At 40.2% G+C, this 16,065-nt stretch overlaps 1 long non-coding RNA gene across 3 annotated transcripts in view; it reads right to left on the minus strand.

Annotated features, from left to right (window-relative positions):
• The window catches only part of LOC141416834 (uncharacterized), a 97,155-nt gene that overhangs the window by 48,665 nt on the left and 32,425 nt on the right, over positions 1 to 16,065 (minus strand). For 2 of the 3 annotated variants that reach the window (XR_012441406.1, XR_012441405.1), the window contains exon 2: positions 5,737 to 5,937. This is a non-coding gene — a long non-coding RNA (uncharacterized lncRNA). Of the gene's footprint in view, positions 1 to 2,197; positions 4,737 to 5,736; positions 5,938 to 16,065 lie in introns of those variants that run through there. The other variant, XR_012441407.1, reaches the window with a different exon arrangement.

Here is a 16,065-nt window from a genome sequence, read left to right on the forward strand (position 1 = left end):
TTATATCTTAGCTTCTGTACCTACTGTTAAAGTGAACATCAGAGTGCAGCCATCTTGGTCTTTCTGAAATCTCCTTTAGATTCCTTCCCAGAATTGTGATTTTTTGGATCATCTGGCAGTTCAATGTTTAGTTTTAAATAACTGGAATAACCTTCAAGGTATGTCTTAAATGGTTGTATTAAGATTTATTCTCACCAGCAGTGTACCAATGCTCCATACTTGCTATATCTGTGCCCTCTCAAAAATATATTATCCTTCAAATTTTTTGGAAGCTTGGGGGTGGGGTGGGCAGAACCAGGGTTGGAACTCAGGGCTTCATTCTTACAAAGCAGGCACTTTACCACTTGAGCCACACTTCCAGATCATGTTGATGTAGTTATTTTGGAGGTGTATTCCCCAAAAAACTTTGTCAGAGCTGGCCTCAAAACTGGATCTTCCCTATCTCGGCCTTTCAAGGAGAGAGGAATAAAGGACTATACCACTATTGCCTGGCCACTCAACTTCTTGATAATAGCCATTGTGATAACTGTGCTCAGGCTCTATGTTGTCTGCTATTTGGCACAAAAATCCCCAGGGCAAAGTTGTCAGAAACCAGGCTGTCAAGTAGCCAATGGAGGACTGTACCATGAACCTCTTAAGGGAAAATACAGGGATCTCTGCTGAAGCTTAAACCTTCTCTGTCCATAGAAATGTCAGTGTGCCTATTTAAAACTGATCATTTAGGGGATAGGGAGAATAAAGAAGAATGGTGGAGTGGGTGAATTCAGCTAAGATACATTGTAAGAATTTTTGTAAATGTCACATTGTAATCCCAGTTCAACAATAATTTTGAATAAGTAAAATAATAAATGAAAAAATCATTCTTCTCCAATTCAGAGAAATTACTAAGTGCCCACTCTGCTTTGCTCTGTAGTTTGGAGGATAAGGATGCATTCCATGGAACAGAATGTGTTACAGCTGCAGGGCCAGTTCATGGACAAACTCCTTTCAGGACAACTGGTCATCTGGAGTGTCAGTGTGCTGTACTGTGGAGGAGCCACAGAAGTGCTGAGTGCCTGTCCAGGCTGGTTGAAATATACTGGTCTAGGGGAAATGAGGGTAGTTGGATTTATTTATTCTTTTAATTTATTCTTGTCCCTCTCAACTGCCTGCAGCTGGCTAGATGGAAACTCAACTGTTGGCTGTTTTGCAAACTGTGCTGGAAATCCCTTGCATGGAGAAATTGGGTTTTAGCCTCTTTCCTCCCTTTTTCTCGACACTGAAGCCCATGGAAGTACATATGCATGACCAGTAACAGCACCACATTTTTGGTGGTCTGAAAGACTCATGTATGCATAGTGCTGTCTGTAACCAGTACTAGGTGAATTTTACAACCACATACCACTTTTGAGCCAGGGAGTAAAACTCTGTTCCCAATCTTTCTCACTTCAGAGTGATGCCGGGTGTTTGGCATTCTTTCTTGGGCATATTGCCAGGGTAGGATACATGCCAACCTGCCCCTGACCTTTCCATGCTCTTTGGATGTGGATGTTTTCTCAGCTGCCCAGGGTAGAGGTCTCTCAATGCCTTTATGACTTTTACGGGGACTTGAAAGTGAGTAGATGTTTATTTAGCTTGTCCATTAGTGGAGGGATAGTTGAGCACCCTATAGGTGCTATAGAGGCTGGGAGTTGAACTCAGGGCTTTGCACTTTCTGGGTATACACTCTTCCACTGTACTATGTCCTCAGTCACAAAATCTGCCTTTTTTTGAATTATTTTGTTTATTCACACTTAATTTTATTTTTCACATAGTAAACAATACAGAACTTATATCTAAATACATTCTTTTATGAATATTTACATTGTGATACCTTGTTGTTTATTATTTCAATATGATAGCCTTATAATTTACATTAGTGTCATGTAATGATAGATTTTATGATAAATTTAAATTTTTCCTTTACAGAACATGTCCCCATGTAAAACAACATACACACATGATACCTATGTCAAACTGAGGTGTTGCTTTATAATGTTTGCTGCACTAGATGTATCAGACCTAGAGAGGGTTGGTGGAGTGGCCTGAGTTCTTGAGTGCTGGCTTAGCAAACCTAGGAAATCTAGGAAGTGTGAGGCCCTGAGTCCAAGCCCCACTATCACCGAAAAAGAAGAAAAAAGACGTAGGGGTCTGACAGGCTCTAGTCATTCCTCACACTTTCTTGTTTAACTCTTTTTTAAAAAATTTATTTTGGTAATACTGTGGTTTGAACTCAGGGCCTCAAACTTGTTATTCAGGGGCTCTGCTACTTGAACCACTTGGCCAGCCCTATTTTATATTGGATATTTTCAATTTAAGGTTCTGTGAACTATTTGTCCTACTGGGCCCAAACTGTGATCGTTCTGATCTCTGTCTCCTCAATAGCTAGGATGGCAGGCCTGACACACTTGTTCCCTGCTACTTTATTTGTATTTTGAGACAGCATCATACTTTGTAGACCAGACTATCCTTGAACACACCATGTAACTTAGGCACACCTGAAACTAGTGATCCTCTTACCTCAGCTTCCAGAGTGTTGGGTGTACAGGCTACTGGCTCCATGTCTGTATTGGTCAAAGTCTTAACTTACACATTCAGTTCTACACATTTTTTGATGTCTTGGGTGGCTCTGAAGTTTGAACTTGAGCTTACAATTCCTATGCAAGCAAGTACTCCACCACTTGTGCAGATCCCCCTGCCCTCTACACAGCATCCAGTGATTTTTTTAGTGAGAATCTGTGTGTGAAAAAGTAGCAAGTGTCTATGGCATGTCTGGAAATTTCCCCTCAAAGACATGGAACACATAGTTCTTTGGTTGTAGGATATGTCTGTCAGTTGCATATTGAGGCACTTATTTGTGTTCCTGACACTGGCAGGTCAGAAAACTATCAAATCAGTATGATGACCTGATGGTGTACTGAACTCTCCATCATGAGAGCCTGGTGTTTGGGGCCTTTATGGAAAGTGCTGATCTGTTCGTTTATAAGATATTGCCATATACTTACCCACTCAAAACACTATTGTGTGACATTCACAGTCAAATCCTCAGTGGTCACTTCTACCAAGGCACCAGTGTCTCAAACCTGTAATTCTAGCTACTTTGAAGGCATAGATCAGGTGGGTCATGGTTCAAATACAATTGAGCAAATAGTTCTTGAGATCTGATCTCAAAAAACTCCATCAAACACAAAGAGGATCAAACTGTGAACCTCCTGACCTCTGCATGCTGTCTAATTACAGGCATGAGCAAATGGTGCTTAGCAAGAAATGTATTTTTGATAAGGCAAATATCATAAATGGAGTATCCTCTGGACTGAAGATCATGAAATTAGGATGTGTTATAAGGTCACCTGTTATTTTTCTTTCAAATAAGTGTCTTAAACTGTTCTCTTAAAACAATAAATGTTATAGTTCTGACTTTGCTTCTTCTTGAGTTGCCTGCTCATAGCATTTAAACTTGGTATCTATCAAGGAAATTAAATAGTTGAAAGGATCTCACCACACTAAGTGACCAGAAGTAGCTCATTCCATCTTTAGATTTTATACAAACAAAACAATATCCATCCATTCAGACTTAAATTCTGTTCCATCTTAGAAAGAGGGTGCCTACATGATTCCCCAAAATTACAGGGATTCTCTAACACACTGTTTGAGAGCAGGTTATACACACTGTCCCATATTTCCACATGAGCCCATTACATATGATTATACTGAGAAGTCATGAAACTGGCCTCTGATTTTTCTGAGACAAAATTTAATTGTGCACTATTAACAGTAATGGAAAAATACTTTGCCATCCTAAAGAACAATATATAGTAAATGTTGCGGTCCACTTTGTCTACTTAGATGTTGGTCCAGACACCACAGGCAATAATTTGTCTTCCTCACTGAATGAAGATATAAGCATGAGCTCCTATGGACCTGATCTGGTAGCAGAATTACTAATGGCCATGTCCCTTTGGGGACAACCAGGCAGCATGCTGATACCTCCTGGCCTGACTCAGAGGTACTCCTGAACAGCTCCATACAGATCATTGTGGAGTCATTTGATAACCCTGTCTCCTTGGACCAATAACAAGTGCACCATTCCTTGAGCAATGGCCTATACCTCTGTGGGATGAGAGTGGGTGCAGGAAGGTCTCCACAGGTCTCCGCCAAGGAACCAAGACCCAGATGGAAACAAGGTGATACCTCTGTGCTCTACCCTGTGCTTTCTCACTCATGTGACCCCCATTCCAGGTTCCAGTGAAATCTTGTCTCCTTTACTATCCACTGACAAATTTCCAGGAATGCAAAATCACACTTTTCATGTTTATTGTAACTTTTCACTAATCCAAACAATCCTGTTCCAAATACCTCATGTGTAAGTCAACACCACCCTTCCAAAATTTATACAAGACTTAAGAATCAGCAGCCTTACTCTTGTAGGATCCTACAGTCTCTAATCAGAATATTCCCACATGGAAACATCCAGGCAGGAGACCTGTGAGTATAGTAAGGGAGGTAATGGAGTTTATTATAGATAAAGGAAAGGAGTTACAAAGGCCATGATGCAACTATGTGGTTACAGAGAGAGCATCTTCTTCTCCAGATGCTTTTAAAACCTTCACTAGCTGGGTGACAGTGGCTCACACATATCATCTTAGCTACTCATGAGGGAGAGATCAGGATGATCACGTTTTGAGGCCAGCCTGGGCAAAATACTTCAGAGACCCTGTCTGGAAAAGAAAACCATCACAGAAAAGGGATGTTGGAGTGGATCAAGGTGTAGGCCCTGAGGTTAAGACATAGAAGAGCAAAAAAATGAAGAAAGAAAACCTGCTTTAGCCTGGTGATTCCCAACCACAAATAATCACTGAATGGGGAGGGTCATGGGTTGTCCCCTAATGAAATGCAGGTGATGTAAGTAGTCTGCATCCCAGGTGTGAATAATCTATATACATTTACAATTGAAAAAAAGACTGAAAGAAAGAGAACTTTCCACCTGAAATGCAATATTATGTCATGTATGTTGTAAGAGTCCCAAACTTTTCTTATTAAACTGCCATGTTACAGGAGAGATTATTTTTCACAAAGAGTAATGGTTACACAAAAAATAATATCAAACTATTTCACACATTTATTGACAACACACCATCTCAAATAACTCCTCACTCTAGCACCATCAGCATATGTGGCTTCATTCATGTTCATAGTTCAAGGAAGAAGCAATATTCCAATAGGAAATATCATTTCTTATTACAGTGCATGCTTTTAGTGGTAGAGAAATCTGATGTCATCCAACTTGTATTCTCATTTAGTTCCTGCAGAAGAAAATTCTATGTGTCTCCTAAAAGGCTCAATGAGCTTCTGAATGTTGTCATTTAATATCACAAAATTATTCTCCTCATAATTCTGGAATATCAAGATTTTACATGGCATTGTTTCTCCTGAGATCTCTCTCCTAGTTTGTATGTTGTCATGTTGATCTCTGTGTTCCTGTCTTGTGACTATCCATGTCCTGTTTGTTTCCTGTAATAAGGAATGTGAAGGAATCAGATTGCCCCCAAACACACATAATTAACTGGGTTAAAATTAGTTTTGAATTTGAGGAAAATACATCCACAATAGTTGTACAGTCTAAGCTACTATTGTAACTAAATGCAATGAATTCAGATCATGGTGACAAAGAAAAGAGAGCAAGAAGTTAAGAGAAATGCTTCTGGATGCTTATCTTACATGCTAAAGGTGTCCATAGTAATGGGGATAAAATGATAGACTTTCGGCCTTTAGATGGTGACCTGTAGCAGCTTGGTGCAAGTTCCTCATATGTCCAGCCGAGCAACAATGTGGTTTGCGCTGCTTCTGGAGGTGCTGGTGTGGATGGTTCAATTTCAGCTGCATGGCTGGCTCGGCACCGGTCCAACAGCTAGTCTTCAACTGCAGTCAGCAAAGAAAAAATGACAGTTCAGGTTGCCTTAGTGAGGTTTATTGCTGGTATGACTCCTGTTTAACTTAGCTGATAAACCTGTGTTAGAAAATCAAAGTTGCTTTTTGGAGAAGACACAATTCACCTCATAACATATACTAGCCTGCTGCTCTAAGTCATAATCTGCTACCACCTTCAGGATAGTACACGTGTTGTATAAAATAGATAGGTCCTCCCTTCAGAACCTGCAGCTTGGAACTTGTCATTGTGACCTCGCTCAGTTATGAAGCTATGGATTCGTGCGATTTAACGTCACTCAGGGCTTCAAGACCAATCCAATATGGGCATGCTATGAGGACTGCCCAATCACAGAAAAGGGCGGGTTTTATGATATTGTGGAGAAGGGGGGTGGGTCCTTTAACTGAATTTATGATCTGCCACAATCGTCAATTATCTCCAGGTTGTATTTTCTATTCAGATGTTCAGGTGACTTTGTCACAGAATCTGTGGCCCTATAAATTGTTGGACTGAGACAGATCCATAGGGAGGACACCAGACACCCAAACACAAGGATAGTGCGTGTGGGCCACCATCCTGATTAGGAAAGGAGGCTGTTTGTGACCTGCGGGAGTGCGTGTCCCCATCATGTGCTCAGGACTCTACAGGCCAGGGACCTCCTTTAGACAACAAGAATGGGGGACCCCCTCTAGCTGTGAGAATTCGGGGGTATTATTAGTGGATAATACTGTGGAAAGGGGAAGTCTGTGTTGGGGAATGCTGGCTGGGAGGAGCATATTTAGGGATTTCTGGTTAGAGGAAAGAGGTGCTGGACATGGGGTGGTGATGGTTGTATTTAAGACTGCTTTCCACATATTTGGAAAGTTGGGGGCGAAACAGGTGGGCCCCACAGGAGGAAGGTAGCCTCCTGGGGTGTGCGTGAACCACAGATCCTACCATCTCCACATGCCCGCTCACCTCCACGTCGTCTCAAGTAAGGACAGCGTTAGGCATGCGCCCTGTCCTGACAGCCCCTCCCACAGCCAGAAGGCGCTAAAGGTCGCATCCCCAGCCACCAAAGCCAGAGGCGACCCCGGTCCAGCTGCCCTACAAGAGGACTCAGGAGCACAGTGAGGAGACGCAAAAAGCCAGTTACAAACGGCCTCCTGTGCCCTGCAGGAAGCAGACCTGCATGTCCTATCCTTGGTTTTAGTGTGCCCAGCTACCTCCCTGTAATCTGCTTGAATCTGAGAATTCTCAGTGGTACCTAGGGTGTGGCAAAGAAACCTAAACATCCTCAACAGAGGAGACAGCCTGAGAGAATTCCCAGATGATTTGACAGCAAGTTTCAGTTAAAAACCCACCTAACATTCAAGCCCGCCCCTTTCCTCTGTATCCGTGTCTGATTGGGCACTCGCATACTGTGCCTTCAATTGGACAGGGTTTAAGGCTCTGAGTGACATTAGGTCACACCAATCCATAGCTGCATAGCTGCATGAGGTCACAATGACATTTTTTTATGCTGCAGCTTTGGAGGTGGAGGAGGTAAGGACCTAGCTCATCGTAGCACAGTTTTATTATCTCGTTTTGAAGATCATACCAGAATATGAATTATATAGGAGGTTGGTGTATGTTATGAGCAGAATTATGTCCCCCCACAGAAAGATTCACCTCAACTTTTGTACACAGTGATAGCAGCTAAGTGAAACAGTTGTCAAAGGAAGACTACTACTTGATAAACTCACTTTGAAATTGTTCTTTTCTTTTTTGGCTACACGTCAAAGACAGGTAGTTGGGCTAATGCAAAGCCAGCGCTGCGGTCAAAAGTGCAGAATTCACACGAGTGCATCCAAAAGCAGCGCAAACCACACTGCTTGCTGCCCAGCTGCAGGAACTGCCCCAACCAACATGACCACAGAGATCAAAATGAAAACTACAAACCAAGAGATCCCAGGAGAAACCATTTTTTCCAAAACCTTGATGTTCCAGAATAATGATTAAAATCAGTATATTCTATTTAATGACAGCCTTCAGAAGCTCATACAGCTTTTTAGGAAACACTTATTTTCTCTGCCACAATAGAGTTGAATGACATGAAATTTCTCTAGCATTGAAAGCTTAACTGCTATAAGAATTGATATATCCTGTTGAAACATTTCTTCTCCCTTTGGGTATGCACAAGCATGAGGACACAGCTGTCAATACACTTGTGAAATAGTTTTACATCCTTTTTAGTGTAAACCTCAATCCTCGTGAAAAACCTGTCAACTAATACTGTTGATATGTAAGTCTTGGATAATTTCTGGAAGAGCATGAAGCTGATTTGTAGATGGGGTAATTTGGACCGGTATGTAAGAGCAGTAGCAACATGCAGATTCCTTCTGAGTAGAGTAAAGTGAAAACAAATGTATGATCCAACATTCTGTATTTGTGCAAGTTTGGCAGTGGGTAGTAAAGGCATAGAGATTCTGTTGAAGTCTCTACTGTGGATAATTCACAGAGTCAAGCCAAGGGACAGATCCCAGAGGGACCCATAAATTTGAATGTGAGACTTGGTCCCACACTGGTACTCTATAATTTCTGTTGAGGTTAGGTATTTTTTATTTGTCCCCTATGGCTTTGAGTTGCAATCATCCTTATCTCTCCCTCTGCTGTAGCGAGAATTACAGGTCTAAGATTTCAGTGCCTGGCTCCTTCTAATACTTAATTACCCTGATAGGAGCCAAGGTCAATGTGATGAGCAGGCATTTAAAAAGAAGAGCAGTGTCAGTACTCTAATATTTACTGTTTATGAGTACAAATTTAAGACAAATACCAATGCCAGGATTGTGGCATGACTCACAATCCATAGGGTTGTTTCTATTCTGCTATTGCTCTTATCAATAATTCATTTCTTCATCTCAATAACTATGGACAAATACGTGATTGTAAAGAGAAAGACCCTGATGACCAAGTCATGTAAAAATGTTTGGAGACCAGAATCATGGGGACTTCTAATGAATTGAAAAATGTAACCTGTGCTGTTTCATCCTTCCTGCTCTAAACATTATGCACGGTGTTTTCGGTGTCAGTGATCTTTAAGGATGTGAATTTGCACCTCAAAAGGTGTGTTTTAACCAGGTAAGTTTTTGATTATTTCTTAAATGCTAAAGAAACCCAATACTTTCCATAAATGTGTCCCACACTTGGCCTTGGAATGGAGATTTCAGTAGCCTTTCAGGTCATCATACTGGTTTGACAGTTTTCTGTTCTGCCAATATCATTCAAAATACCTCAGGACCTCAATATGCAACCAAAAGATTTTTCTGCAATGATTAATATCCTGCAATGATCCTTTCTCAAAAACCAATGTAGAATGCCAATGTAGGTGAGGCCTATAATCCTAGCTATAGAGGAGGCACTATTCAGGACGATCATGATTGGAGGGCAGTCCAGGCAAATAGTTCAGGAAACCCCATCTTGGAAATATCCAACTCAAAACAGGGCTGAAGGTGTGGCTTAAGAGGTAGAGCACCTGCTTAGCAATCATGAAGCCCTGAGTTCAAATGCAAGTACCACAAAAACAAGAGAAGAAATAAGTGGTAAAATATTCAGTGTGGGGAAAGTTCCAGAGCCTACCCTCTCACAAGGTCTTATATATCCAGTACAACAAATAGTGTTAGTACTGCCTAAGTTACATATAATGTCATATGCATGAGTTGTTTCACATTGGACATTTTGAAAAGGAAAAATTGTGAATTTAGGATTAAATAAAATAGTAAAAAGGGACATAAAAAACTTGTTTACATACTTCATGTGTGTAGATAAAACTCATCATAAGTTTAAGTATTCCCCTAAATCAATTCAAATGTCAACATATATAATTTTAAATAAAGAAACAAAACTCAAATTCTAAACAGATCTGAATGTGTATGTGTGTATGAAATTAGCCTAGAAACTTCTTGATTGTAAGGATAGGAGTAGCCATCATTAACTGACACTAATGTACATTATTAAAGTCTAATGTTGAAACAATGCACACCAGGTAATCACAATACACACAATATTCACAGAAGAACATATGTGTACATAAGTTTCCTATTGTTAACCATGCGAAACTTAATATTAAAAGTGTCCTGCAATATTAACACAATACACACGAGGACCTCAATACTGGTCTCAGTAGAATTTAAATGAGAAAAGATTAAGAAGTACAGATCCCTTAAAAGGGTTTTAGGTAAAGTCCTCCAGTGACTTTTTTTTCCTGCAGTACTGGAGTTTCAACTCCCAAACTCTACCTTAAGTCATTGCTAAAATCTTTTTGTGATTTTTTTTGCAGTTAAGTTCTCACAAATAATTGGCTTAAAATGTGATCCTTCTGATCTCTGCCTCCTGAGTAGCTAAGATTACAGAAGTGAACAACCAGCACCCAGCCTCCAGTGACTACTTGAAACCATGGATTATACCAAATTTGACTTGTGGCATTCTACCTCTTTACAACTATGCCAGCCCTGTTTTGTGTTCAGGATTACTGAGATATGGTCTCTTGAGCTATTTGCCTGGAAGCCATCCAAATATGATATCCTGATCTCTATCCAGAATAACTAGGATTATAGGCATGAGCCACCATTGCCATTCTATTTTGGTTTTTGAGACAGAATCTTACTGTGAAGCCCAGGCTATCATTGAACGCACCACGTGACTCAGGCACCTGAAACTAATGATCCTCCTATCTCAGCTTCCTGAGGGTTGTGATGACCAGCCCCTGGCACCATATCAATTTTGGTCTAAGTTTTGATATTATTTTGTCACTCACCCTCTGCTACACAGTTTTTGATGTCTTTTGAGGGTACTTTCATTTGAACTTAGATTCATACTTTCTAGGCTAGTACTCTGTCACTTGAGCCAGGTGCCCTGCCCTCCACCTGGACATCCAGAGATTTTTTTTAGTTCACCTCTATCTGTGGCATACTAATATTATTCCATGACATACTTGGAAATGTTCCATGGAAACATGGAACACATAGTTGTTCTGTTGCAGGATATTGATCATTGTGGATATGCGTGTTGGTTGCTTATAGAGGTGTGTTGTCTGAGACTGGCAGGACAGAAAGCTGTCAAGCCAATATGATGAGCTGAACTGCTACTGAAATGTACATTCCATGAGCTAATGGTTGGGACAGTTTTGGAGGGAATTGGATTTCTAATGGTATATAAATAGTAGTCACAAAGTTACCCCTAAAAATACTATTGGGTAAGGTTCAAAGTCACATTCTTTAAGGTCACTGACTCTTAAAACACTGTGCATAATAGAGAAGGAAGGGCAAGAGAACTGAGGATATTGCATTCAATTCCTGAAATATTCCCATGATTCCAGTCTCCTAACATTTATTCCATGACTTGGTCATCAGACTCTTTCTCTCTACATTCATGTCCTTCCCTACAGTCACTGAGATGAAAAAATGAATTACCAATAAGGGCAATAGCAGAATAGTAGCACTTTTCTGGATTGTGGGTGATGCCAGGTCACCTGTAATATCTCTTTCCACTACCTGTTCTAAAGCTGTTCTCACAAAAGAGTAAAGTTAGCAAGGTGCTAGTGGCTCATGCCTATAATCTTAGCTACTCAGGAAGCAGAGATCTGGAGGATTCTGTTTCAAAGACAGGCCAGAAAAATGACTTGCAAGATCCTCTCTTGAAAAACGTGTCACAATGAAAAGAGTTAGTGGAGTGGCTAAAGATGTCATTCCTGATTTAGAAGCCAGGTACGCCAAAAAAAAAAAAATCAATATACTGACAGTAAACATTGCAGTGCTGCTGCTTTTCTTTCTTTGAAATGCCTGCTCATAACACTTTACCTCATGCCTATCAGGGTAATTAAATATTTTAAGGGGAAGGGCGTTGGTGGCTCACAACTGTAATCCTAGATACTTGTGAGTCAGAGATTAGAAGATTCCCAGTTCCAAGCCAACTGGAGCACATAGTTGGTAAGCCACTATCTTGCAAATACCTAATTCCAAAGGCCTGGTTCAAGTGGTAGTGCACTTGCTGAGCAACCATGAGGCCCTGATTCCAAATCCCAGTGTCACTAAAAATTTTTTGAAGGGATATCATCACACCAAGTGTTCAGAAAAACCACATTCCATCTTTAGAGTTTATGCAGATAATATAATACATGTTACACTTCTGCTTTCTTTCAAAGTTTGAAATTGTATAACATTTTTGAAAGAGGGTATCTACATGATTCCTCAAAATCCTATGAAGGGACTGATCAGTGAGTCTCTAAGGCAGTAACTCTGTGAAAACATTCTATATGATTATACTGAGAAGTTATGAAAATGGTGACTGGTTTCTGGATCAAAGCCATGTCCATTTGAACACAATCAGGCAGGGTGCTGATGCCTCCTGGCTGACTGATTCACACTGTTATGTAGAGCTCCATGCAGATCAGCGTGGGACCATTTGATATCCCAGCCTCCTTGGTCCAACAGTAGGTGCACCACATCACCAACTGTGACCTGTGCATCTGTGGAATGAGAGTGGATAAAGAAGATCTCCACAGGAAGCAATTAAAGAGTACCGGGTTGGGATCAAGACCCAAGTACAAGGACAGGAACTCTTATGGTCTCTGCCCTTGGGATTAACCACTTGAAGAACACACAGTACAGATTCCAACAAAATCTGCTTTTCTTCACTACCCACTGGCAACTTGCACAAATCCAAATCTCAGATGTTTCATTTACTTCACACTAGTCAGTATGAATCTACATGTTGCTATTGCTCTTACTTACCTATTTTATTTAACTGTCCCAAATACTGCATGTACCTGTCAGCTCTTCAAAAATTTATGCAAGATTTACAATTCAACAGTCATCCCAGAGAATTTTTTCACAAAGAAGTGATGGTCACACAAAAGGATATGAAACTGGTTCAGAAGTTTATTCACAGCTGTGGCCTCATTCATGTTCAAGGTCCAAGAATGCAGCAATATTTTTTTCTCTTTTACTTTTTTTAACTTATTCACATGTGCATACATTGTTTGGGTCATTTCTCCATCCTGCCCCCTCTCCCACTCTTCTCCCCTTCCCCTCCTCAGTTTCAGGCAGGTCCCGTTCTGCCCTTATCACTGATTTTGTTGAAGAAAGGACATATGCATAATAAGGAAGAGAAAGTGTTTTTTCTAGTTCAGTTAAGGATAGCTATACAGAAAGATTCCCACTATTGCTTTCATGTACCCATGTGGTACGACCCATGTTGATTCAACTCTAACTGATCTTTACAGTGGTACCTGTAAAGTGCTCGTGATAACCTGTTGTTTTAAGGTTTCTGTATTAGTTCCTCTGGAGTGTGGACATCAAACGCTTTCATGTTTTGGGTTTTCTACCTATTCCTATATCTCCCTTATGTGCTCTCCCCTTGTCTTATGACCCAAGTCCAACAACATTGCTGCATTTGCCCTAGATCTAAAGTCTGCATATGAGAGAGAACATATGATATTTGGTCTTCTGAGCCTGGTTAACCTCACTCAGAATGATGTTCTCCAGTTCCATCCATTTACCTGCAAATGATAAGATTTCATTTTTCTTCATGACTGAGTAAAATTCCATTCTGTACAAGTACCACATTTTCTTGATCCATTCATCAGTAGTGTAGTGCATTTGTGAATCAATATATTGCACTGGATGGTGATATGAATGAAGCAGTACATTATCAACTGAAGTCCATACTTTGCATATTGTGTTGTATGGTTTTGTAGGGTTTTTTTTTAGTTTTGTAGTTATTGACAAATGAATGTCACATCATGCTATCTTACAGAATGAATTTACTGCCCTAACAATTTCCTCTGCTCCATCTGTTCATTGTGCCACAGTCCAGTGTGCCCCCATCCAGGACAACTTGTCTGGCAACCACTTAACTATTTACTATCTGTAGTTTTGTCTTTTCTAGAATGTTGTGTATGTGGAATTGTGCTGTAAATAAGTCATGTAGCTAGCCATTTTGCTTTAGATATTTTTCAAATAGGGTCTTCCTTTTTTGCCTGGGCCTGACCTAGACTCCTCCTATTTATGCCTCTTGCATAGCTGGAGTGACAGATGTGTGCCACCATGCCCAGGTTGATTGGTTGAGGTAGCGGTCTTGCTAACTTTTGCCTGGGCTGGTCTTGCAGTGTGGTCCTCCTGATCTCTCCCACATGGGTAGCTGGGATTATAGGCATGAGGCCCTACAGCTGGCTTACACCTGATTTCCTTCTATTGCTGAATAATATTCTATTATGTAGATATCCACAGCTTATTGATTTAACTACTCAAAGGCATGCCTTGGTAATTCTAAATAAATCTGCTATTAATCTTCCTATGAAGATTATTAAGTCTTCCTATGAAGACTTGTATGTGAACCTGGGCTTTCAATTCATGTGGGAAAATAGCTGTGTGATTGCTGAACAGTGCAGTAAAACCATGTTTATCTTTGTATGAGTGTTCAAGACTGTCTTCCAAAGTGGTTATTTTCCATTGACACTAGCAATGAATGTCCTGTGCTTTACATTTGGCTGCCATACTAGGTGTTTGCTACACTAGGACAAATAGTTCACAAGACCCGACCTCCAAAATAACCAGAGAAAAATCGACTGGCATTGTGGCTTAAATGGTGGAATACATGCTCTGCAAACAAAAAGCACTGAGTTCAAACCCCAGTAACCCCCCAAAAGAGTAAAATTTAAAGATACTGAAGAGGGGCTGGAGGTAAAACTAAAGTGGTTGTGTCAGTACTGCCAAAAAGATATTGAAGGTTAACTATCACAGAGTTATATGACAATGCCAAATGCTGGTGTTTTTTTTTGTGGTACTGGGGCTTGAACTCAGGGTCTACACCTTGAGCCACTCTACCCAAGAAGGTATCTCAAACTGTCTGCTCAGCTGCCTTTGAACTCAGATCCTCCTGATCTCTGCCTCCTGAGTAGATAGGATTACAGGCGTGAGCTACTGCACCCATCTCAAATGTTGGTGCTTTTAAAGGAATAATAGAATGGAAAGAGTTCTATTAAATTTGATATAAAACCCCTACATTTTAATTATGTATTATATAATTGGAACACATGTATACACACATTCACCCCTCACAAATAATGGGGATACCATATGTGAAATGTGTTCTTAAGTGATTCTGACATTGTACAAACATAATAGAGTGACTTACACAAACCTAGTTTATCTACCACACATCTACACTATATGTTACAGCCACAGTCAGATACAAAGTCTGCTGATAACTACAACATCTTTCTGTGTCATATGACTGTAGGTTACTAAGCTATAGCAATCAGCGTGGACCTGGCAAGGAGATGAATAGATAAACCTGCTGAAGACAGACTTTAAAAAGACTCTTGTATTTGAGACACATGAATAACAGAGACTGCATTGCAGAGAAATAGAAAAACAGGCATCCTTTCCAATGAAAATTGCAGGGACAATGTATCTGTATGACTAAAAAACTATACACTATTGTGTCATACAATAAAACATGTTTAGAGCTAATAAATACCTGTTAAAGCAAACTAAGGGATTCAAAAGGTATCATGGAAAGTAAGATTTCATTTCAAAGTTACACAAAGCAGGGCTGGAGTATGGCTCAAGTAGTGGGGCACCTATCTAGCAATGAGAGGCCCTGAGTTCAAACCCCAGTACTGACAAAAAACAACAAAAAACCAAAACAGTACAGCAAAAAGTTACACCACACAGTATTAAAAATATTAATAAATTAGAGCATACTAAAATAAAAATCTCATGCATATGAAAGCATTAAAGCATAAAAGGGAAGTGACAGTATGAGATATTAATTGCATCAATATGACAAAATACTTTTTTTGGGTGGTGCTGGGGTTTGAACTCAGAGCCTTGAGCTTGCAAGGCAGGTGCTCTACCAGTTGAACCACTATCCCAGCTGACAAAACACTTTTAATAAGAAAGGAAAAGACAGGACTGGCAGAGTAGTTCAAGTGGTAAGAATGCCTGCCTAGCAAGTGTGAGGCCCTGAGTTCAAACCCTAGTGCTGCAAAACAAAACAGGAAAAGATACACAGTCCAGAAAAAAGTAGGCAAGAGACTTGAACAGTCAATTATGAGATATCTAAGTGTTCAAAGGACATTAAAAATCCTTATCTTAGTA

Source organism: Castor canadensis, chromosome 14, assembly GCF_047511655.1.
Source record: "Castor canadensis chromosome 14, mCasCan1.hap1v2, whole genome shotgun sequence".
Taxonomy (NCBI): domain Eukaryota; kingdom Metazoa; phylum Chordata; class Mammalia; order Rodentia; family Castoridae; genus Castor; species Castor canadensis.